At 54.4% G+C, this 23,616-nt stretch overlaps 1 protein-coding gene across 6 annotated transcripts in view; it reads left to right on the top strand.

Moving 5' to 3' along the window:
- The first annotated feature begins 12,282 nt into the window (after positions 1–12,282).
- Positions 12,283–23,616, top strand: part of DAGLA (diacylglycerol lipase alpha) — a 62,312-nt gene continuing 50,978 nt past the window's right edge. For 2 of the 6 annotated variants that reach the window (XM_078057917.1, XM_078057918.1), the window contains exon 1: positions 12,289–12,416. The gene's annotated coding sequence lies outside the window, so the exon portion shown is untranslated. Of the gene's footprint in view, positions 12,417–12,507; positions 12,747–13,151; positions 13,236–23,616 lie in introns of those variants that run through there. The other 4 variants (XM_078057921.1, XM_078057919.1, XM_078057915.1 and 1 more) reach the window with 3 other exon arrangements.

The raw sequence follows: 23,616 nt of genomic DNA, 5'->3' as shown, positions 1-23,616 counted from the left end.
TTCTGAGTATTAAAAGCAAGACAACAGGCCCAAAATGGAATAGCTTATGCTAAGCCTCAACTACCAAACCGAGGCTTTACTTCATGACGCTTTTGGCTCTCCCAGAAATAAAATCTTAAGCCAGTCAATCAGGAATCACCTGATGGGCAATGAATCACTGGATTCTGCTCCTGAAACCGGTGCTGCACTGTATGTTCACTAACTTAAATTAAACTGAAAAAAAAAAAAAAGGAATCACCTGGCCAGCACTCATTAATAATCTGCCTGATAAACCCCTGCCATCCCCTAAAGGAAAGTAACTTAGCAGTAACTAACCCACTTTCCCTTGTTCTCACTCCCTTCTGCCTATAAAAGTCTTTCATTTTTTTTTTAAGATTTTATTTATTTATTTGACAGAGAGAGAGAGAGCACAAGCAGGGGGAGCAGCAGAGGGAGAGGGAGAAGCAGGCTCCCCGCTGAGCAGAGAGCCCAATGCGGGGCTGATCCCAGGACCCTGGAATCACGACCTGAGCTGAAGATAGATGCTTAACACACTAAGTCACCAAGGTGCTCCCAAAGTCTTTCATTTTGGACAGCTCCTCAGGCTCCTTTCTATCTACTAGATTGGATGCTGCCTGATTCAAATCAATTTTTGCTCAAACTCTTAAAATTTTTAACATGCTTCAGTTTCTCTTTTACCATAAAGACATACCCCAAAGAACTGCAAGCAGGGACTTGACCAGATATTTGTACACCCATGTTATATCATTCTTGTTATTATTGCCAAAAGGTAGAAACAACGTAATTGTCCATTGATGGATGAAATGTGGCTTCTATATACAATGGAATATTACTCAGCCTTAAAAAGAGATTCAATTCTTTTTTTGGGGGGGGGTTTATGTATTTAAGCAATCTCTACACCTGATGTGGGACTCAAACTCAAGAACCCTAGATCAAAGAGCTGCATGCTCTACCAACTGAGCCAGCCAGGTGCCCCAAGATGCAGTTCTGACACCTGCTACAATAAGAATGACCTTGGGCCGCCTGGGGGGCTCAGTTGGTGAAGCACCCAACTCTTCATTTGGGCTCAGGTCATGATCTCAGAGTTGTGAGATTGAGCCCTGTGTCGGGCTCCTTGCTGGGTGTGGAGCTTGCTTAAGATTTTCTCTCTCCCTCTTCCCCTGCCCCCCCATTAGGAAAAAAAAGAAAAAAAATAACTTAAAAAAATAGGGATGACCTTGAAGACATTATTCTAAGTGAAATGAGCCAACTCACAAAAGGACAACTATTGTATGATTCTACTGATAGGAGGTTCCCTAGAGTAGTCAAATTCGTAGAGACAGAAGGCAGAGTGGTGGTCATGGGGGGCTGGAGGAAGGGGGGAATGGAGACTTCTTGTTTAATGGTTATAAGGTTTCAGGAAGGGATGACGAAAAAGTTCTTGAAATGGTTGCACAGCAATGTGAATGTACTTAATGCCACAGAAGTGTACACTTAAAAGTGGTTAAGATGGCTAATTTTATGTTATGTACATTTTAGCAGACACACACGATGTTTTTTTAACGGCTAAGAAGGGGTGGGGGATGGGCAAAATGGGTGAGGGGGAGTGGGAGATCCAGGCTTGCAGTTATGGAAAGAATAAGTGACGGGAATAGAAGGCACAGCACAGTGATATTGTAATAGCCTCGGATGGTGACAGATGGTAGATACACTTGCGGTGAGCGCAGCATAATGTATAAACTTGTCAAATCACTATGCTGTACACCTGAAACGAATGTAACATTGTGTGTCGGCTAGACACAAATAATTATTTTTTAGAGAGGGAGAAAGAGAGAGAAAGGGGGGAGGGGCAGAGGAGGAGGGAGAAAGAGAATCTTAAGCAGACTTCATGCCCAGCCCCAAGCAGGGCTCAATCTCACGACCCTGAGATCATGACCTGAGGTGAAATCAAGAGTGGGATGCTTTAACCGACTGAGCCACCCAGGTGTCCCTTAAAAAATTGTCTTAAAAACTACGAGGGCGCCTGGGTGGCTCAGTTGGTTAAGCGACTGCCTTCGGCTCAGGTCATGATCCTGGAGTCCCTGGATCGAGTCCCGCATCGGGCTCCCTGCTCGGCAGGGAGCCTGCTCCACCCTCTGACCCTCCCCCCTCTCATGTGCTCTCTCTCTCTCAATAAATAAATAAAAAATCTTTAAAAAAAAAAAAAAAAAAAAAAAACTACGAAAGAGAGGGTGTCTGCAATCCAAGGCCAGCCCTGTGGTTTCCTCGATCGGCCCCACAGGTTGCAGCCTGGCTGGTTCTGTCCCCTCTGATACCTGCTCTCCTAGGGGACCCATGGCAAACCTGTACCAGTGTCCTGTGGAGCAAGAGCTTGCTCACCCCCTGGACACCGACTTCAAAAGGCAGGGAGGTCTCTGAAAGAGACTTTGGAGCCCATTAGGAAGCCGCTGTCTGTCATAAATTTACCAAAAAGTCACCTTCTGACTCACACCTCAGGAGGGGATGTGTGACGTCAGTCGGTCCGATCTCGGGATCAGCCTGGAGCTTCTGCTAACTATGCTCGAGTTTGTCACTGAAAGCCCAGGGCAAAGGGAAAAGCCCCTTGGCTGAGCACCTACTATGTGCCCAGCGTGCCATGCCTGGAATTCTTATCACCGCCCCACCAAGGCAATACGATTAGACCCATTTTCCTGACTAGGCAACTTGAGCCTCAAAGAGGGTCTCACAGCCAGAAAAGTGGGGGCGGGGGGTGGACTTTAAAGCCGGCTTTACTTGGCGCCAAGGCCTGTTTGCTGCCCTCCCCGCTTCAGGCCTGGCCTGGGAGAAGCAGGTTCTGGGAGCTTGGTAGCCCAGAAGTACTTTCTCAGAAGAGGCAGGAGAGGGGGCAAAGTCCACTCTTGCAGGCCTATCAAAATAGAAGTCCCCGCTCACCCCACACCCTGCGGGGCTTCTTCATCCAGAAGTCTGTCTGGTAGAAGAGGCTTCTGCTAGAGGGACTTCCGGGATCTCCCACAGACTACAGCTCTCCTCTCGCCTTTGCCTGTCTCCCCACCCACTGCCAGGGTCAGCTTGACCCTTCCCAGACAGGAAAGCCTCAGGAAGAGAGAGAGTGCATGTGTGGGAGTGGAGTGGGGGAACAGTAATCCTGAATGGAGGAGAAGCTGATGGCTCAAAGCAGGCTGAGGGGGGTGGGGCAGGAGGGATGGGGAGTTGGTGGGGAGTGGGGGGGGGTCGGCTAGTGATACCAAGTGGACGGAGCCCTGGAATGGAAATCAGGGCCTTGAGTCCTAATAGCCTCCATCATGCTGTGCAGCCGGGGCGGATCCCCTACCTTTTCCGTTCCCCACAAGCGTGGGGTTGGAGTTCATGATTGCTAAGGGTTCATCCACCAATTACCCCAGTATAAACTGAGACTCTGGTCTAGCCAGCAGCCAAGTTGTGGGGACACAGAAGACAGACGGGTCCCCTACCCTCCTTGGGTTGGGTCTAGTGGGGAAGATGGACACTGATAAGTAATCACAAGCACACTGTGTGCCATGGGGGGAGAGACATGGGGGGCTACAGAGACCCATAGCCAATAGATCCAACCCCACCTCAAGAAGCGGGCTCCAAGAACAAAGAAATCAGCTCAAAGAACACCCTGCTCTCTGTCTGGCCTTTATTCTGGGACCCCAAATCGCTCCCCTGAGTGCTCTAGACCCCATTGCCTGTGAGCGGCATGTCAGGGGCACAGGGATCCCAAATGGGGGGCTCCTACCCCTGCTTTCCTGATGAGCCTGGGGAGAGACAGAAACCATCTTTCTCTGAAATGGAAGCTCTTCACAATCGACCAGAAAGGGCTGAGAGGAATGAGGGCAGAAGAGCCTGGCACAGAGCAGCTTGCAAAAGGGAGCAGTGGAGACCGGAGAGGTCCCGAGGGCTCTTCTGGGAGGCCAAGAGCAGAACAAACGTGGGTCCTGCTAGCACCGTGGTTCTCAAACTCCACTGCATGCTGGGATCGCCCAGAGAGCTTTACAAACTCCTGATGTTGAGTCTTACCCCCGGAGATTCTGCCGTAACTGTCATGGGGGGCAGCCTGGACAGATGCGTCTAATGAGCTAAGCTGAGGACCAGTGACCTGGCAGAAGGCTGGAGTCTGCTCAGAGGCCACGGAAGGCGATTCAAGGAGGCCAAGAGGTCAGGGGGCATCCAGGGGACCAGCAGTCTGTGTGATCTGAACAGCATGGGGACACTGGTGCCCAGAAAGGCCTGCTTGGTGGTGAAGCAGAGATTAATCCCCACCTCACCCGCAGCCCCACCCTAACCCTGACCCCCACCTCAGATTGCCAGATAAAATATAGGATGCCCAGTTAATTTGAATTTCAGATAAATGGCATTAATTCTGTATATGTCCGTGCAATATTTGGGATACTTGTCTTAAAAATATTATTTGTTGTAGGGGTGCCTGGGTGGCTCAGTCCATTAAGTGTCTGCCTTTGGCTCAGGTCATGATCCCAGTCCTGGGATCGAGCCCCGCGTCGGGCTCCTTGCTCAGCGGGAAGCCTGCTTCTCCCTCTCCCTCTGCGCCCCCCCCCCCCCGCTTGTGATCAATCTCTCTCTCTCTCTCTCTCTCTGTGTCAAATAAATAAATACAATCTTTTAAAAAAATTATTTATTGTTCACCTGAAATTCCAATGTAATTGGGCATCTGGTTTTTTTATTTGCTAAATCTGGCAACCCCTCCCCACCCCACCACTGACCTGTTTCAGAGAGCCCTGTTTTGGGTCTCAGCTCTGATTCTAACATGTGCGGGAGGGGGAGGCTTGGGCAACTCACTGTCTGTTTCCGAGTCTTGGTCACCTCACCCACTTAAAAATCCCTCCTGCCTCGGGGGCCAGGCCAACTCTTTCCAAGGCAGTAAGCATGAGTCACAGGTCCCTGGGAAGGCATCGAGCTGTCTGTTAAGGAATACAGGGCCTTTCTCACTAAGAGATCATTTCCCTCCTGGGGGTCTGATGCACATGAAAAGTTTTTTAAGAGTCTTCTTGCCCTGGGGATCCTGGTGAACCGAGACTGCAGCAGAGGGCAGAACGTGGGCTGGTGGTCTCCGGGTGTATGCTTCTTTCTCTCGGTCTCATCTTTTCTCTCTCCTCCTGTCTTCTTCCCTCTTCCCTGCTCCTCCTCTCTGACTTCCTCCTTGAGTCTACTCCCCCTGCCTCTCAAACAGAAAGCCTTCATCCAACATTGAGCAGGTCGGTGCTGTGGGCCTGCTGTGCGCCAGGCACTGGACGACGTGCTGTGGACACCGCAGTGACCCAGAGTCTGCCCACACGGAGCTTTGGCTGGGCGGGGAGGGGGCAAGACTCGATTACTTAAAGGAACATGCCATGGCAGACCTTGACAGGGCCCTGGAGAAAAAGAACACATCAGTTAAGGAAACTGATCTCCCTCCTTGAGGACATATCCTGGGCTCTGGTATCTAAAGAGTCAGGGAGGGGGTGCATGCAGCAGTGGGAATGGCACGCGCAGAGAGACATCTGGGGAACAGCGTGGCTGGTGTGGCTCATGTGGCCGGAGAGTGGAGGACAGAGCAGAGAGTGGCTTGAGATGGGGGTGCACCTGCTGGCAGGACCAGACATGCTGGGGGTTGGGGACCGTGAGAGGAATTTGAGACGTTAGCCCATCCTAGGACCTAGCAATTCCACACCTACCCATCCGCCTGTACGAATTTCCTATTGCTGCCACAACACATCGCCACAAAATTGGTGGCTTAAAACAAAAACAAATCTATTATCTTATAGTTCTGAAGGTCCGAAGTCCAAAATGGGTCTCGCTGGGCTAAAATCAAGGTGTTGGCGGGCTGCGTTCATTCTGGAGGCTGTAGGGGATGATCCATTTCCTTGCCTTTCCCAGCTCATTCTTTGGTTCATCTTCAAAGCCAGCAATGGCTGTTTGAGTCTTTCTCTCGCTGGTTTGCTCATTGGGCTTCCCTTTTCTACTTACAAGGACACCCTTGTAATTACAGGAGGCCCACCCAGATAATCCAGGATAATCTCTCCATCTCAAGGTCAGCTGATTAGCAAACCTAATTCGATCTGCAGCCTTAATTCTCCCTTTGCCGTGTAATGTAACACATTCACAGTCTCTGGGGATTAGGATGTGACATCACTGGAGGGCCAATAATTCAACCCATCACACTATCCAAGAGAAATAAGCATGAAGTCCACCAAAAGACTTGTACAAGAATATTCATAGCAGCCTTATTCATTAGAACCCCAAACCAGAAGAGACCACATATCCATCAACAGCTGAAGAGACAAACAAATCATCGTATATTCATTCACCCAATGAAATACTACACAGTAATAAAAAAAAGAATGAGCTACTGATATACAATAACATGGATTAATCTCACAGACTTAATGTTGAGCAAAAGAAGCCAGACATAAAAGAGTACATGCTACCGATCTTCCTTGACTTACAGTGGGGTTATGCCCCAATAAACCCATCATAATTGAAAATATCGTTAAGTCGAAGATGCATTTCATCTACCTAACCTACTGAACATCCTAGTTTAGCCTTGCTTCCCTTAACTGTGCTCAGAACATTTACGTTATCTCCCGGTTGGGCAAAATCATCTCACGCAAAGCCTATTTTATAATAAAGTGTTGCCTTCCTCATGTAATTTATTGAATAGTGCCCAGCATCGCAAGAGAGGATCACACTGCACGTCGCTAGCTTGGGAAAAGATCAAAATTCAAAACTTGAAGTATGGTTTCTACTGAATGTGTATTGCTTTTGCACCATTGTAAAGTTGAATAATCTTAAATTGAACCATGGTAAGTTGGGGACCATCTGTGTATGATTCCATTTGTAGGGGGGCGCCTGGGTGATGCAGTTGGTTGAGCGTCCGGGACTCTTGGTTTTGGCTTGGGTTGTGATCTCAGGTTAGTGAGATCAAGCCCTGCTTCCGGCTCTGCACTCAGCTTGGAGTCTGCTTGAAATTCTCTATCCCTCTGTCCCTCCCCCCGCACTTTCTCTCATGTAAATAAATAGGTCTTTAAAAAAATGATTCCATTTGTAAGAAGTTCAGGAACAGACAAAACCAGTCTATGACGTAGAAGTCCGAATAGTGATTACTTCTGGGCAGTGCGGGTGGGTATTGATTGCACCAGGAATTGGAAATGTTCTGTATCTTCCGCAAGCTGTACATTTTACTGTATACTGAAAAAAAATGGGGTCTGTATTTTAAGAGCAATAGGAAACCACAGCAAGATTTTAAGAAATGACATGACATAATCTGATGGATGGGAGGATGTATGAAAGAGTTGATGGACAGATGTGTGGATGAGTGGATGGATGGATGGATGGATGAGTAGATGGATTGGGTGGGTGGATAGAGGAGTAGGTGGGTAGATGGATGGATGGATGGGTAGGTGGGTGGGTAATGGACAGACTGGGTAGAAGGGTGGGTGAGTGGATGAATAGGTGGGTGGCAAGATGGATGGGCGAAGAGGCAGGTGGGGGAATGAGTGGCCGAGTGAATGGGTGTATGGATGAACTTCCTCAAGAGGACAGACTCTCTTCTCTTGTTATTTATGTCCAGAAAGTGCAGATGAGTTGCACTAGTCAGTAAGCACGCAAGCTTTCCCCCGAGATATCTGTGTTTACACTCCCGTAGTTCCCCAGGAGAAAAATTAGTTACTACAATACCCATCAGGGAGCAGACACTTACAAATAGGCTGGTTTAATGAGATGCAAGGATCCCCCAATCCTCTGGGCATTACAGTCAAAATGCTGGTGATACCCAGGTGGATGGAGGATGAGGTGGGAATAGAAAAGCTCCCCAGTACTTCCCCCGTGGAAGCTAGCAGTCCTCCTCCTATCATCACCGCCACCCAAACCATCTTCACCATCACCTCCTTCAGCATCTCCACCCCATGATCACCCCATCACCATATGGATTTGTTGAGGCTCTGCAAATTGTGCTTGCTCAGGTAAAAGGTACAGACTTGTAGGCTCCTCTCTGTGGGGCAGAAACAACTTTTCTCCTCCTCCTCCTCCTTCTTCTCCTCCTCCCCCTCCCCCTCCTCCTCCTCCTTCTCAACTTGCTTCTTGCACAGGACCTCAGCACATCCCAGTAGTGTCTGGCCTTTTAATGCCGGGTGGTCCAGCCCCCACTTCCGGGCTATTTGCCCCCATGACCCATTCCTGTATCTCCTAGCAGGAGAAACAAGAAGGCAGGGAGGGCAGCAGTTTTCAGAGGGAACAAGGGCTGAAATCCTGCCAGTAGGTGCCCTGGATAATCCAAAGCTGGCTCCAGGTGCCCTAAACCCCAATTCACATGCATTCCCTAGTCCTCACAACTGGCTCATTTCTCTCCCTGTGGGAGTCTGACAGCTCAGCCTCCTGAGAGCTTTTCTCTCACCTCCCCAGGCAGGCTGAGTTTGTGCTATTTGGGTAAACAATATTCCCCTTGGTTGTCAGATGCAGGCTTATTTACCTGGTGATGGGACCGAGTGATTCCTTCCCACCGCAACACAGGTACTGGGACTCAGGGTGGGAGTCAGTACCCGACAGCCCTCAGGGAAGGGGACTCAGCATCTCACAACAGCTACGGGGACAGTCACATTCACGACTACACTCAGGGGCCTCTCTGGACTTTTGCACCTGGGAGCAAGCTAGAGCTAAAGTCACCATGCCCCCGAGCTGTGATTTCATCCAGTTATCCTATACCCTGCATCCAAGCTGAAATAGAGTCATTGGATCTTCCACAACCATGAGCAGATACTCTATACTTTAAAACCCTGCATGCTTTGAGTCCCCCCAACCTTCAGCCCGTGTGCTGTGTTGGCCCTCCCTCCCTCAGGCTGCGAGGAAAGGTGGTCACTGAGTCCCCTGCGCCATGGGGCAGTGCAGTCGGGGGCTTGGTGCCCAGCTCAGAATTCTGCAGTTGTCCTTCTGCAGGCAGCTCTGCCCCGATGCAGTCACTGGCCACGCCATCCCCTTCTGCAGCTGCTGGGAGCTGAGAGTCTGGGGCAGGGCACAGCTGTGCCAGCTTTCGGAGACAGGTTACGCTATGGAGCTCAGCCATGACACATTCCAGTACAGGGGAAATGTGCAAAAGTCATACACTGTCTTTGGAGTGCCAAAAATCATCTTGGTTTTTGTCTTGCAAAATGTTCAGCTTGCAGAGCACGGGGCAGACGGAGGAAGGGGGTGGGAAGAAGGCGAAGGGAGCAGATCGGTCTCCAGTCGACGCTGCCTGTCACCCATCCTCCGAGGCTCTAATAACAACGCTCAGCATTTAATCAGCCCCTTTGTGGAAGCAGACGATGTCACACTCATTAATTAGTTAATCTGCACAGCACCCCCCGGGATGAGAAGCCATGTTATTATCCCCACTGGGACCCAGAGGGAAACTGAGGCCAGAGTGGGAATTTGGCACTGAACTGAGAGAAAACAGCCCGGCAGCTGGACCAGGACCAGTCTGTGGCTTATGGCCCCTTCTGGGAGCCTCACTGTTGTCCTCCCCCCGCCCCCCGCCCCCAGGGTTTCAGTCTGCTCACAGCGTTGGTGGCTGTCTCCAAAGACACCTGGCCAAACTCTCAGAATTGGGCCTGAAGGCACTCCTGGGAAAGGAAGCAGGGCATTGGAGCAGAGAAAGTTCGGCCTGGTAGCTGGACCGGACCAGGCCCCTGGAGAATACATGCTCTGAACCAGACACCTATTCCGTTATGCTTCTTCCAAAAGGTCTCAGAAGTGGGGGTGGAAATGATGGTGGTGACTCTCGCCATCATCAGAATGTCTTCCGTCTGCTTCCTGTTCTGGGTTTTGATTGTCTTTAAACTGAAGGAAGGAACAGTTCCACCAGGAGGCACAATCATGGCTCCATTGAATTGGAAATTGAGACCGCCACCTGGCCATTTGGGGATCTTCATCACACACACACACACACACACACTCACACACACACACACACACACACACACACACGGAGAGGGTGAATGGGTGGAACTGAGCGTCCCCAAGGAGTACCTCCTACATCATCCTGCCCGATGGTAAATGTAGATGGAAGCGAGTTGTGATGCTTTACAGCTGGGATCACCAATGGCTCAGGCCCACAAGGATGAAGACAGGTCAGTCCACCAGGCGAAGAATCCTGACCAGAGGAGACACAGGCTGGAGGCCAGTGGAACGTGAAATAAGCAGTCAGAGGACAGAAGTCATAAACACCTTTCAGGAGTTTGCAACTGTTGCGAAAATAAAGAGTTCAGCCCCTGCTTGTGTTTTCTTGCTGGCCACTGGAGTTGCTGAGGATGAAATCATTAACCCCTCCCTCCTTTTCTTTTTCAATAGGAATGACTGCAATGAAAAAATATTTTTCATATCTTTCCTTTTCCTTCCCCCCAATTTTTATAACAACAATTAAGTCAAAGTTATATTTATATCAAACTTTAATATGCACACAAATCGCCTGGGGATCTTAACCTGCTGAGAGTCCTGGGCCTAAGATTCTGCATTTCTGAAACACTTACGATGGTGTCAATGATACACTTCAATCAGGAAAATTTAAAAGACATGTTGGTGGTGGTGAAATGTGCCCTTTAATTCAGTTGTTAGATGCCCAGATGGACTCACTTGAGGAGAAATGGAGAGCACCTTGAAAATCTTGGACTTGGATATTAACCATGACATGATATCAAGTCTGGAGGGGCCTGACCATGGAATATTGATACTCGTTTGGATGAATGGAAGGACGGTGTGTGTGAGTGTGTGTGTGTGTGTGTGTGTGTGTGTACACATGCGAATTTGTGTGCACAGGGCAGCTAAGGGGTGGAATATAGTTACTACGATCGACCATGGGCCAAGCTGGACCAATAAGATTCCTTCTTCTGGGAATCTAGAACTTGGAACCAAGAGACATTAGATTTGGCAGTTTTGATTCTGATTAATTACAAGGATCTGGTAAAGGTCCGTAAACTGTTAGTGCTAGAGTCAGTCCTTAAGGCCTCCCTGATCATCCCCTTCCTTCAGGCTAGGAGGGTGCAACATTTCCTTGAATCCTCTCAGGCACCCCACCCCATTATTTGTTTCCCCACCCACCCCATTTTCTTTGTTTTTTTAACCTAAGCTGGAGTTTGCCTTCAAAATAACACAAGTAACACAGAATTCCTTCTAGAAGTAGTAGCTTCCACCTGCTTCAGCAGAGAGGCATTCTGCTCTGAACTCAGTCTCACTTCAAACCCGAGTGGCCAGGTAATTTTCAGGCTGATGCTCCACGTCAGACCCCCTTACACACAGCTTCTTCTGCTCTACTGTGGTTCCCGTTTGCACTGAGCCAGCGCCAATCACCCTGTTTTCCTGGGATGACAACAGGGCCCAGGAAACACTTTAGAGGCCTTTCCCCTGCAGAAGCACGCTACTCCCCTTTTTGCCTCTGAAGAACTTCTGCTGGACTTTTGAGACCCAACTGGGTCATCCAGTCCTCCAGACCCAACTCCCTCCCCTGGTGCTTCCTTATAAGTGCCCCTTGTAAGGAGCCCTCCCTGCTTAGGTCCCACCCACAAACACCCTGAGCTCCCTGAGGGCAGGGCCTGGCTTCTGCTTCTCTCTGTGCCCACTCGCTCTCCCCACTCCCCACCCTTATTAGCACAATGCTTGGGGACAGTAGTGCTCCCAGCTCAAGAGCAGCTCTCAGGGAAGGTGTGTTAAGTGATTTACAGCTTGAATGAATGGGCGTGTGTGTGTGTGTGTGTGTGTGTATGTATGTGTGTGTCTGTGTGTGAAGCCAAATAGGAGGGGAGATTTTCTTCAATTACCAGGAATTTACAATTGACCAAGGGCCCCTCTGGATGTCAGGCACGATGCTGGGCACTGGGGGGATGGGGAACGGGGCCAGGACACAAGTGATGGAGTGCTCCGACCCCTCACGGACCACTCAGTCACCCCGAGGAGGTGGAACCCATCTCTCTCTTTCCTCCTCCTAAATGAACCAGTTCTCCAGTGATCCTACTTGCTTTTTTACCTCTCCCACGCTAAGCCCGGTCACGCGGGGCCTGAAGGAGGTGGACCCAGGCGCTCCCTTCCCCGCGTGCCGCACGGCGGGTCCTGCCTCTCCCGGCCGCCTTCGGAGCCCCGGCGGCTGCCGGAGCCGGGCGCCCACCGACCCCACGCTGCGGGCCCGCGCCTGCCGAGGCTCGGCTGGCCCCGGCCTCAGCGCCGCTCCCCTCCCTGACACCAGGGGGCGCTGCCGCCCCACGACCGTCGCCATGGTCACCGCTGGCGGCGGAGTGGGGTTTACGTAAAGGACGCAGCGTCCCCCGGGGGGCGGAGGCGGCCTTCGCGCCGGCGCCGGCGCCCTGCGGAAGCGGCGTTAGTGAATCGGGGCCTTGGGGAGCCCAGGATGGAGGTGGCGGTCGCGGCGGCGGCGGGCCGAGCCCTGCGGAGGGCGGGAGGTAAGGGGGGCCGCGGGCGCGGCGGGCCGGGCCCCGGGCGCGGGCGCGGTGCGAGCGGCGCGACGGGCTGGGCAGTGTCCAGGGCGCGCGGTGGCCGGCCCGACGAGTCCGCTGGCAGCGGTGCGGCTGCCACGAGCGCCGGTGGCAGGTGTGAGATCCGTGGAGCTCCTGGCACCGGCGTGGGGATGGTGACACCCGTGGCACGGGCGTGGGCAGCGTGGGGCTGGCACAGGCAGCGTGGTTTCCCTGGCACGGGTGTCAGAAGACTCACCCCCACCCTGGTGTGGTGGTGGCCGCCCAGGTGGGAGGCGGGTGCAGCCCTCTGTGCAGGTAGGTGGTGGGCACTGCGCTAGGACTGGCTCGGGGTGTCAGTGGCCAGTTCGTAGGCGCGTGGCGGTGCTCCTGGCATGGGTGCTAGGGTGTTGGATGGTTCTGGCCTGACATGGTCTGGAATGATGGCACCTGGACTTGAAGAATCGGTGTCCTCAGCATGACAGGACTTTCTGGTGTGACTGCGAGAAATGGCCTTGGCACAGCGTGGTGCGGGAGGCTGCTTGGCCCCGGGAGGGGAGACTCCGTGGCTCCCAGACCGTGGTGGATGGGAAGGGTAAATGTCCATCTTGCCACTCTGGTGATGATGAGGGGCATGGCCTCTGTCACCAGGGCCCACTTTTAATGCCTCTTGGGTACACCCGGACTGAGGAAGGAGAAAGGCTGGGAGAAGGTTGGTGTCCTTTATTAATGGACATGAAAGAGCGATGCCAGGAGATGCTTCTACCACGAGGAACCCAACGGTGACCCAGATGGAAACCTGACCAGGTACTAGCATTGTCCTGGGCTCATGTATTCATCCAGCTTTGGAGAAGGAGGAAGAGGGGAATGGTTCTCAGCTGCGATCACTATACTTGAACATGTGTCACGAGAAATGTGCAGGACTGAGAGGTGACCCGTGTCAGAGCACTGGGAGAGGTGGGGCACCGTCTGTCTGTACTCTCTGGGCCCTGTCTTCACTTTGGGTTGATGCTTCACTCCAGGGTAGCTGGGAGTTGCTTCTCTTCTTTGATGCTTGGGAGCTTTTGAGTCCAGAGGATCATTGGGGGGGGGGGTTACTTGAAAGATGAATCTGCAGCCACTGGGAGCGTGCCAGGATTGCGTCTGCTCCCACCAGTCTTTTGGGAAGCATTGGGTGAGGGTCTCACTCTGCGCCGCGTGGTGTCTACCTCGCAGAGGGGCAATTTAGAGTTCCAGGGAAGTCTTCGGACGTGGGGGGCATCTTTAGGACTTTGGGGATCTCTGGGGGCAGTGGAAACGGGGTAGAAGAATAAAGGCGGTGAACTTGGGCTGGGCCTGGGGAAGGCCTTTAGTAGGAGTCCAGAAGAACGATGTGGAGGGTATGGGAGACTAGGGTGGTGGATGGCATCTCGTTTGCCAAAAGGTGGGTGCTTGGAGATGCCACTGAGATCCCTTAAAGCTGGCGTGTCGTCCCGGTGCACAGGGAGCCAGAAGACTTACACTCCAGTCTTAGCTGTGTGACCTTGGGCAGGTGACTACCTCTCAGATCCATGTCACCAAGTGGTCACAGAGCAGGAAAGGAGATGGTGCACATGGAAACAAACGCTCTGTAAACAGTGAAAGGCTGTACAAAGGTCAGAGATTCTCATCAGGTAGAGAGACCAGGGTGGGAGGCCATGGAAGTGGAGGCCTGGAATGTGCTGGGGAGAAGGCAGCCGGAAGGTCGAGAGCCTGTCACAGGGAATTAGAGGCCCTGAGTGTCAAGGCTCCTGGTGGGGGGAAAAGTGGGATCTGTTGACACTGTGAGTCAGCTGCTGAGCTGGAACCAGGCCCCAGGTCTCCCGAGGACGGTCCCGAGCGCGTGGCCGGAGCAACTGTGTCGTCCTGCAGGAACGGCCCGAGCGCGAGGAAGCCCTCGCTTGCCCTGCAGACACGCCTCATGGTCGCACAGGGTTGGGAGGTGTGTGTGGCTGACGGATCTGGGGGGCCCGTGTGGCGGGGAGACTTGGAAGTGTGTGTGTTTTCTCTTGAGAATTTCCTTTGGCTCCGGGTTCTGAGGATGGGGGTGGGGAGCAGTCGCATCAGCGTTTTTGGGGCTGTGGCCTGAGGAAAGCAAAGTGGGTCAGAGCCACCAGAGTGGACGCAGGGCTGGGTGGTCCTGCCAGAGAGGTTGGGGCTGCGTGACAGGAGGTCTGGGGGCAGTGGGGGGTGCCAGCGGACCCGGGGGCAAGGAGAAGGGGCGATGGGCACCCTCCAAGGGGTCCTCGAGGGCGGATGGGTGTGGCACAGATTCCCCAGGACGTCTCACCCCACAGGGCCCCGCTTCTGTCCGAAGGGCCTTCCCACGTGGGGAAGGTGAGGGTGGCTGCAAATTGCTTTGCTTTCTGCCTCCAGGGGCCTAGTTCCTGACAACAGGCTGAATTATAGACCCCATGAGCTCAGGCCAACTTCTCCAGCACTCCGTGTGAGGGTCTGTTTTAGCCAGCAACCCATTCTACCGGCTTGCTCCCCGAGGCAGAAGGGTTTTGCCCCACGTCCAGGCCGCAGTGTCAAGCCTCGTGGGTAGAAGGAGGACACAGCTCCGCCAGACCCAGGGTGGCGAGCTGACTTTTCCATGCCGTGGGACTCACCCTGGCGCAGTGGCTGCTGCCTGGGCCCCGGCAAGGGCTTCCGGGACCATTCCTTCCCAGGTTGGTGGGAGGGGTCCGAGGCCTGTCCCACACGCTCCCGGCAGCGCCCTTCTCTGCCTCCCTGGGAGTTGCCCACACTTCAGCTCCTGCTTGGAGAGCTCTCCGCAGTGGAAGCCCGTTAAGAGGCAGGCTGGAGCCTCCCCGTTGTGAATGTTGAGCATTCACGTCCCCTCAGCTCACCCTCCACGCCTCGGCCCGTTTGTTCTGATTTGTGGCTCAGCCTTATGGTCTTGGGCTTTGGGAGCCCTTTGCAGCCGCCCCTGCCATCTGCTTGGGATGCTGGGACTCTGCACAGCAGGGCTGGGTGGCAGGCAGGGCAGATAGGAGACGAGGAGGAGTTGGCCTCCGTTCCCCAAAAGCAGAGCTGAGCTTTCTTCCGAGGCTTCAGGGTTTGAGCCAGCAGGGAGCCCAGCCAGGTCACCACCCCTGGTCCTTAGGCACAGATGCTGCTTTTGAGCAGACTCCAGCTGGGGCAGGGGGCTAGTCCCATAGGAGTGGACATCAAGGGCCGAGAGAGATGTTTTCAACTCTGGTCCTCAGTCCTGTTCCCATTGCTTTGTTCATGTTTCTCCAAAAGTTGCTTAAGTCAGTTCCTGGCAACCTTCGTTCCTCAGCTGCCTCATAAATCATGGTGCCCGGTTGCCCTGCCTCAGGGGTGCCAGGGAATCGGGCATCTCTGGGCAGAGGATTCTGGACCAGAGCTGAGAGTGCCAGGCCAGCCGGCCACTGCTGAAGGCAGAGCCTGTCGCTGGAAGCCACTCCTCCCCCAGCCCTCCTGCCAGGGACCAGAGGGGGACCTCAGGGTTTAATCACCTGTTGGCCCAGCGCTCCACCGGAGTTCAGCTTCTCACTGGAATCGCTTTACATTACGCGCTAGTGGACCGAGCAAGTAGCGCTGGGGGAAACATCAATGAGCATGTGGTCAGGGGAAGATAAATCTTTTAGAACCGCGGAGCCCGGGACATTGCAGGATATGGTTACCTCCCCAGCGGGCAAGGCTGAAAATGGTTTATCTTGATTTTCTTTTCTCCTCTCTGACTTTGGCTGGGCTGGATCTCTCTGCGGTGGACCGGGGAGTGTGCGTGTAGGTGAGGAAGACCCAGGAGACCGCCCGGACCACCCCCCCTCCCCGACCTTGGCCGCGGAGGGAGCAGTCCAGGAGATGAGGTGCAGGGGAGTGCTGTGGCCACAGGTGAGGGTGTTTGGCAGGAACGCCCAAGCCCTCCCCACACCGGTGGTTGAGATGAGCAGGGGTGGGGCTGTTTCCGAGGCAGGGCCGTCCAGGGATTGATTGCACGTGTGTGTAGCCGCGTGTGCCCGGAGCTTTCCGTGGGAAGTGAGGGCTGAGGGGGCGGTGTGGGAACTTGTGGGCTCCTGTGTCTGGCTGGCCTGGTGTCAGTGGGTGTGAGGAGCGGGGCGTTGCTGGGTTCCACGGAGCAGGAGAGAACAGTGGGAGCAGGGCGGGGGGTGGGCGCCTTCCAGCTGGGGGGGGCCCATGTCTCTGGTTGTGATTCCTACGGAAGGAGCCTTTCTGCTTTCTCGGTATTCCTTAGAAGGAAGCCCAGGATGGAGGTGTGGCTCTCCAACACCCATATGTGCTCACTCATGCCTGCTTCCGTGCTCCTCCTCAAGCCCTCCTGGAAGTCAGCTGGACATAGTCCACTCGGATGACAGAAGGTAGCATGGTAGCCACGGGCATTAAGACTTGGGGCTCTGTGGTCAGACAGACCCGGATTTGAATCCTGGTACCTCTCTATACCTCAGTTTCATCATCTGTAAGATGGGGACAGTAAAACCTCCAACCAGGGTGGTTGTAAGAATTCCACGACCTAATAATGTCTGGCGAGTGGAAAGATCGTGATGAAAGCAAGAACACACACACACACACACACACACACACAGGTATTTTTGCTCTTATAGTCAGAATGTTTTCTACAGAAAAGCAGTTACATCATGATCTGCATTATGTTAGTACCAAGGAAGATGTAATAGGTCATGACCTTTTTCTTGATAAGGAGAAGTTAGCTCCACCCAACCCTTGGCTTGGATAGAATCTTGCTTATCTGTCAACAGAATCCTACACAGGAATAATGTCTTGACCCCTAGGGACGGTTTCCACTTGGAATTCATCAGAAGTCCTTTCTTGAGCACCTGCAGGGGTTTGGGCTCGGTGAGGCCATGGAGATGAATTGGGCATACGAGCCTATAAGGTATAGACTCTGCCCTCCAGGTATTCGAAGTCTATTGAGAAGCTACGCGATGGACGTAAAGGTCTGTGCCACAGTTCCAGGAGACGGGCCACTATAGGCCAAAGGAGGTTGAGCAACTTGAACGAGGGAGGTCAGCAGAGACTTGGGTGGTGATGGCCTTTAATCTGGGCCATCCAGGTGATGGTAGAGGAAGTGGCAGCAATGGGGGATGTGGCCGGGAACGTGAGGTGCTGGCGGGTTGTGGTCCGGCTTGAGCGCAGGGCACATGGAATGGAAGCAGCGAAAGCGAGGGTTCACAAAGTGACTTGGAGCTGGGTCCCCGGGAGCGTGACAGCAGGGTTGGATCTGTGGGAAACACGGGCAGCCACTGAAGGTTTTGAGCAAGAGGGTAGTGGCAGGCATCTCCATGGGCGTCACCTCCATAGGCATCTGGCAGCAGGTGCCGGGAGTAGGGAGGCCGGCGGGCGCTAGGGCAGTTCCCAGGTACGGAGGGCCCTGGGGAGGAAGGGGGAAGGACCAGCCTGCCTGTATGGAGGGGAGGTAGAAGCCAAAAGATCTGTCCGTTTGGTCAGTAAGGGGTGGGCCCGGGGAAGGGCCAGGAGGCCAGGCCCAGGATCAGAACTTTCTGTTGTCTTGATTCCTGTCTGTTCCCTCCTGGGAGTCTGAGGAGAGGCTCTCAGGGACCCCCGTGAGGCTGGTTGTTCTGCCTGCAAGGCTGCTCTCATCCCTGAGGACCCATCGAGGGGGTTCCAGCGTTCCTGGCATTTATTTCCAGGCGTTTGATCATTTTCTCACCAGATTACCCCTTGAAATTTTGCCTGCCTGAGTTCAGCCCAGAAGGTTACTATTCTGGGAAGTTTCATCAAAACCCTTGCAGCGTTTGAGAGTTCTCTGAGCTGGGGGGCAGGTGGGAGGAGAACAGAGCTTGTCTTCACCTGTATTTTAGGGGCCACCAGTTCCAGTACCAGGAGATGCTCCTGGCCACGGAGCCTGCCGGGCGGGGGGCTGGGGACGCTTCTAATCCATCCCAAAAAAGCCTCTTGTCGTTGCCTCTCCTGGAGCCATTTAATTAATTTATGATTGATGTTCCTAGACTTACTTGAGGTTCATTTATTATTGATGTGCCTTCATTATATACAGGGTGGGGTGAGTGCTGTGGGGCTGCTTCTCTGGCCCTCACCCCCCTCGCCGCTGGGGACAGAGCCCTGCACTCGGCTTTTGTCCGACTCTCAAGTTTGGGGGTCCGAGCAGACCCCAGGGCTTCTGTCTCCGGGAGGCTTTGCTCAGCCACAACGTAACAGTAATAATACCGGTTTCCCTTTTGTGAGCGTGGGGGAACTAATCCGACACGGTGCATTCTTGCTCACTCCTTCATCTCTCCGACCCCTGGGCTTACAGGAGGCTCAGGGAGGACACATGGCAGGTAGAAGGGGAGCCAGGTGTGAGCCCAGGACCCTCACCTCCCCTCTCCAAACCCTGCCTTTCCTTCGGGCCCCACACGGGTCGTTCCCCAATCAAGCCTTTCTTCTGCTCCCCTGAACTCCAGCTCTGGCCTAGCTAACATTAGGGCCCGTAGCCCCAGCCCGCCCCCCCCAGATGTCCCTCTCCCTAATCCATGGCCTCATTGAAGACTAACAATAAGGGCCGGATAGCACTTCCTGAGCAAAGATGCCAGGCGCCGTGCTAAGCACTTTTCATGCATTAGCTCATTTAATCTTCATGACCACCCCAAGGAGCAGGTGATGTTAACCCATTCTGTAGATGAGGTTTAGAAATGTGCTCTGGGCACTCAGCTAATAGATGGCAGAACCAGGATTTAGACCCCGGCAGCCTTGAGATCCAGGGCGCTCACTGATTCTCTCCCTGCACTCCCTCTCTCTCCATCCATCTCCTTGGGCCTCTTTATCAAACGTCTGTATGTTTATCCAGTGGCCACATCCTCCTTCTCACGTCTGGCCTGAAGTGTTGGCCTGCATGGAGGGGCCCCCTCCTTTGCTTTGGGAATCGGGAGTGCGCACTCAAGTGGGATGGGTGATTTTAGGGAGACAGCAAGGCATGTGGAGGGTACTGGGCCTGGATTCTGCTCCTGACCCAGCTGGGCAACTTCAGATGAGTCAGCAGCCTCTCTGAGCCTCAGTTGCCCTGTTTGTATATCAGCAACAGTGGTATTTATTCTCTCCCTCGCCGGCTGTGCCCATGGTCAGAGGTGATGAGGCATAGGAAAGACGCTGTACTGATTAGGGGTTAGATTGCTTGTGCGTGAGTTCTAAGAGCTGTCAGGAAGGCCAGGAATGCTTAAGGCTGGACGCAGAAACCCAGGCCAGGGGATCTGTACCCACCTTCTGAGCCACCCTGGATGGGCTGATGCACTCCGTGGCTTGCCAGCTGGCAGGGACTTACTCGAGGACCCTGCGTGGCCAAGAGCTGGGCAGGAGGTCCCTCCAGTGGGGGCCAGGCTGCAGTCTGGTGTCCCAGTTGGCTGAGTAGTCCCTGGGTCCCTGGAGGTGGTCCCTCACGCACTGGGTGCTTGGGTTGTGTGCAAGGGCACGGGGCCCTCCTGGTGGCTCTGGGCCCCACTACCCTCTCACCTGGGCAGCCTGACTAGGCCTTTAGACCCCGGCTCAGGCTAGGTTTAGTGAGGAAGGAGGATAGCTTGCCAAGCAGCTCCTGGACCCCCCCCTCACCCCTCAAAATATGCGGAAAGCCCGGTGAAGAGGTGAGCCCGGCGTCTGTTCCGGAAAGCCGTGAGGCTGGCCGCCTCCCGATGGCAGGGTTCCCGGGGCGTTGGCTAGGCGTCCGCTGCTTTCTCGTCAGCCTGGGGAACACGGTGCGGGCTGCCAGGGGCCCCCGGGGCCCGGAGAGGCGGGCAGAGGTCTGAGACAGTGGGTCGGGGTGAGGCAGGCCTGGCATTGCTGTTGGGAGTCTGTGTTCGGACTGCTGTTGGGGGACGTTCTGCTGCGCTTCCCGTTTCGGACTCCCGTCGCCGGGCTCGCCCTTCAGCCAACTCCCACCTCATCCCAGGGCCCACGCTGCCCTGGCACGGCCGGTCCCCTGCAGCTTCGGGCCGGCCGCAGAATCTGGCGGCGGAGGGGGGCTGTCCCGGCCCGTCCCAGGCACCCCGCGGGGGGGTGGTCTCCCAGTCCACACCTGCCCGTCTCACCGCTCAGGACCACTGGTCTCCGAGACCACGCCACCCTTCGATTCCTTTGATTATCCACCTCTGATTTGTTCTCTCTCTCTCTCTCTCTCTATATATATATCAATTTAGCATAGCATAGGCCTGCAAGCATGGACTTTAGCATAAAGATGGAGCTTTATCTGAGTCCACTACTGCTCGGGCAGGTCACTGGACCTCTGAGCCTCAGTTTCTTCATGTCGAAAATGGGGGCTCTAATGGAATATGGCACATGAGGTTGCTGCCGGGATCCAGTGAGATACCACTTTGGAAGTTCTGCCCGGTGCCAAGAACATCATATGTACTCAATAAATGTTACCTGCCGTTATTAATTACCATGATTATTTCGGCTCTTCTCGGTCAACCCAGGTGGGCGCTCAGCCGAGAGGACCCTCCCTTTGCTGAGGCTGCTCCCTTTCTCCTCTGCAGCCAGGCAACCCTAGCACGGCTCCTGAGATGCAGGCCGGCCCCTGGGGCTTCCTCCTCTCCCCTCCCACTTCTGGGCCACTTCCCAGGGCCTGGCAGTGTCCCACCTTCCCTCTGGCATCTTACCCTATTCCTGCCTCAACCCTCTTTTAGGCTGGCCCCCATTTCCCCGCCCTTCCCCTTTCCTTTGGTTCCTCTCCTGGTTCGTTTCCTTCCCCTTCCCATCTCTTCTTTCTGGCTGCTTTTCTTGGTACATCTTTTCCTGTCCCGAGGCCTCTGGGGAAAGCCAGTGTCTTTCCTCAGAGACCCTCCGACCCTCTTGTGCAGAGTGGTGGCCTCTCAGCCCCTGCAGTTGCACTCGGCTGTGGGAAGCTGGCCTGGGGGTCAGATTGTGCATCCTGAGGGTGGGGGTCACGACTTGGCCCCTCAGCCAAGAACACTGGCAACCTTGACAAATCCAGATTCCCACAACGCCCACCTCCAGCCCTGGGAGCCTGCCGGGAGGACAGCCACTCCAGGGGCTGCAGAAGGAGGCCCCTGCTGCCAAGGGGAGGGGGCGGGCACCCATGGTGAGCCCACAGTGTGGGGGCCCCAGAGCCCCAACCGAGGCTGGAGGTTCCAGTCACAGCAAATCCTCTTGGGTTCTAAGGACACGCAGAAGGAGAAGGCCGGACAACCCCCGCTTCCTGGAGCCAGAAAACCAGCCACATCTGGAGTCTCTTTCCTTCTGGGAAGTCAAGGAATTTGTCTCAAGAGGTTGCTTCAGTTTCATACCTTTGAAAAGAACTTGGTCTTCCTCCACCTCCTTCCCGGGACGGGGGCCAGGCTGTGGAGAATTGTTTTCCCCCTCTGTCTGGACAGAACCCGGTTCTTTCCGGGACATTTGTCAAGCACCTGCTGCGTGCTAAGTTTGTGCCTGGAGCTGAGAGTGATAAAAGTTCTCATGTCGTCCTCAGGGAGCTCCCAGGTTGGGGACTGACCTATAACAGGACAGATGTAACAACAGCAACGTGAGCACGCGCTTCCCGGCCAGTCCTCTCTGCCAGGCGCGGTAATGAGTGCTTTACGTGTAGTAGTTCATTGAATGCAAAGAACAGTGACAATGGGCAGTGCCCACCCACCCCTCGGAAGGACGCCCTCGTATTTCACAGCAGAGGGGCAGGTCCAAGACCTCAGCTTCCTTAGAGAATTGAAGGGACCCGCTAAAGGCCATAAATTTGCTGCTGGCAGATTGGGACCCAGACCCTCATCTGTCTGGGCCCTGTTCTCGGGGTGTTCCTTCTTGCTCTCCCACCTTGCATCGGGTTTAGGGACCCTCTGAGCCATGGGAAGAGCGGGCTCCTACAAAAGGAAGGCTCCTTTTGGCCACCCTATTGCTGGGAGTGCGGCCTCCCCCACTGCCAGGAGGCCCTGTCATTCCCCACATGTAGGCCGTCGGTGGCTTTCAGCCACCTTCCTCCTCAGACCCCGCACCTCTCTGGCCTCGGCAGGCGGCTTTCAAGCGCACACAGGATTGTTCCTCTCACCCTGCATGCCCCCTGCCAGTAACGCTGAGCCCTTGCAGATTGTTCTCCATGCTGCCGCCTTGCTCTCCCGTACAGTTCGATTAACGGGCTCATGGAGGGCCCCTGTTCTCTGGAGCCGCCTTCTCCACTTCTTGGCCCCTTTCGAGAGCCTGGCCACCTCCCTTCGCCAGGTGAACCCTATTCAGCAGGCTTCCGGCAGCGGTAACTAAGCCAGGCACCCAGCCCACCACCTGCTCAGTACTTTATAAAAGTTTAACCTAATGGTGTAACGAACTCCCATCATAAAGCAGCTGGAGCAGTGCATCCTGGGATGTATAAATTAGAGGAGCCCTCTGAAGTTGTAATTGGAAATGGCAGCAACTGGAAGGTTGAAAGAGGCCAGCCTCGTTGGGCTGAGCACAGCTATTCTCTACTTCCTTTCAAAAGGCACACAGAACTGAGCCTGGCTGTGAAAAAAGAACGTCCTCAGACCAAACCGAGTTCCTGGTTCCTCCGCCCCACTTCCCATTTCCTGCCCCCCGACTGTGTCTGCAGAGCCTGTGGGCTTTGGAGGCGGGACCCCCACCCAGGCGCTGTGCTCAGGCTCTGTGCCGCAGACTGAGTGAGCCAGGGGCCGGGAGGGACTGTAACTCGGGCACGGCTCATGGCCTGGGCCCTGGGCTCACCGTTTCCCAGTCTCCCAGGTCCCGTCTACAAAGTGGAGAGCTCGAGCCCACCTGGGTGGTGGGTTTTCAGCCGGGGAGTCCCCGGGAGTGTTGGGGTGTGGGGTTAGGAGCTCAGGCTCTGAAGCTGGGCCACCTCCTTCCTGCTGCAGCTCCGGCTCGTGGTACCTGTGAGACCTTAACCAAGTCATGTAACCTCTCAGCTGCACCTGTAAAATCAGGGGACTCGTTGACCTACTTCTGAGGCGTGTCAGGAGGATGATGTGGGATGCTCCTTGTTAACGACTCAGCATGGTGCTGCCTTTAATGGGCACACGGATCACCTAGGGGGTTTGCAAATGCAGATCCCTGCGGAGGCTGGCTGGGGTCCCAGAGCTGCTCCTAGTGATGTGGCTCACGGACCACACCTTGAGTGGCCAGGACATGGTGTTTGACCCATAGAAGTGCTTCGTGAGAGCTAGCTGGGATTATCCGCCCAGGCGAAGTGCCCGTCGCCTGC

This window comes from Halichoerus grypus, chromosome 11, assembly GCF_964656455.1.
Source record: "Halichoerus grypus chromosome 11, mHalGry1.hap1.1, whole genome shotgun sequence".
Classification (NCBI taxonomy): domain Eukaryota; kingdom Metazoa; phylum Chordata; class Mammalia; order Carnivora; family Phocidae; genus Halichoerus; species Halichoerus grypus.
The sequence above is the reverse complement of the archived record's forward strand: the minus strand, read 5'-3'. Positions and strand labels throughout refer to the sequence as shown.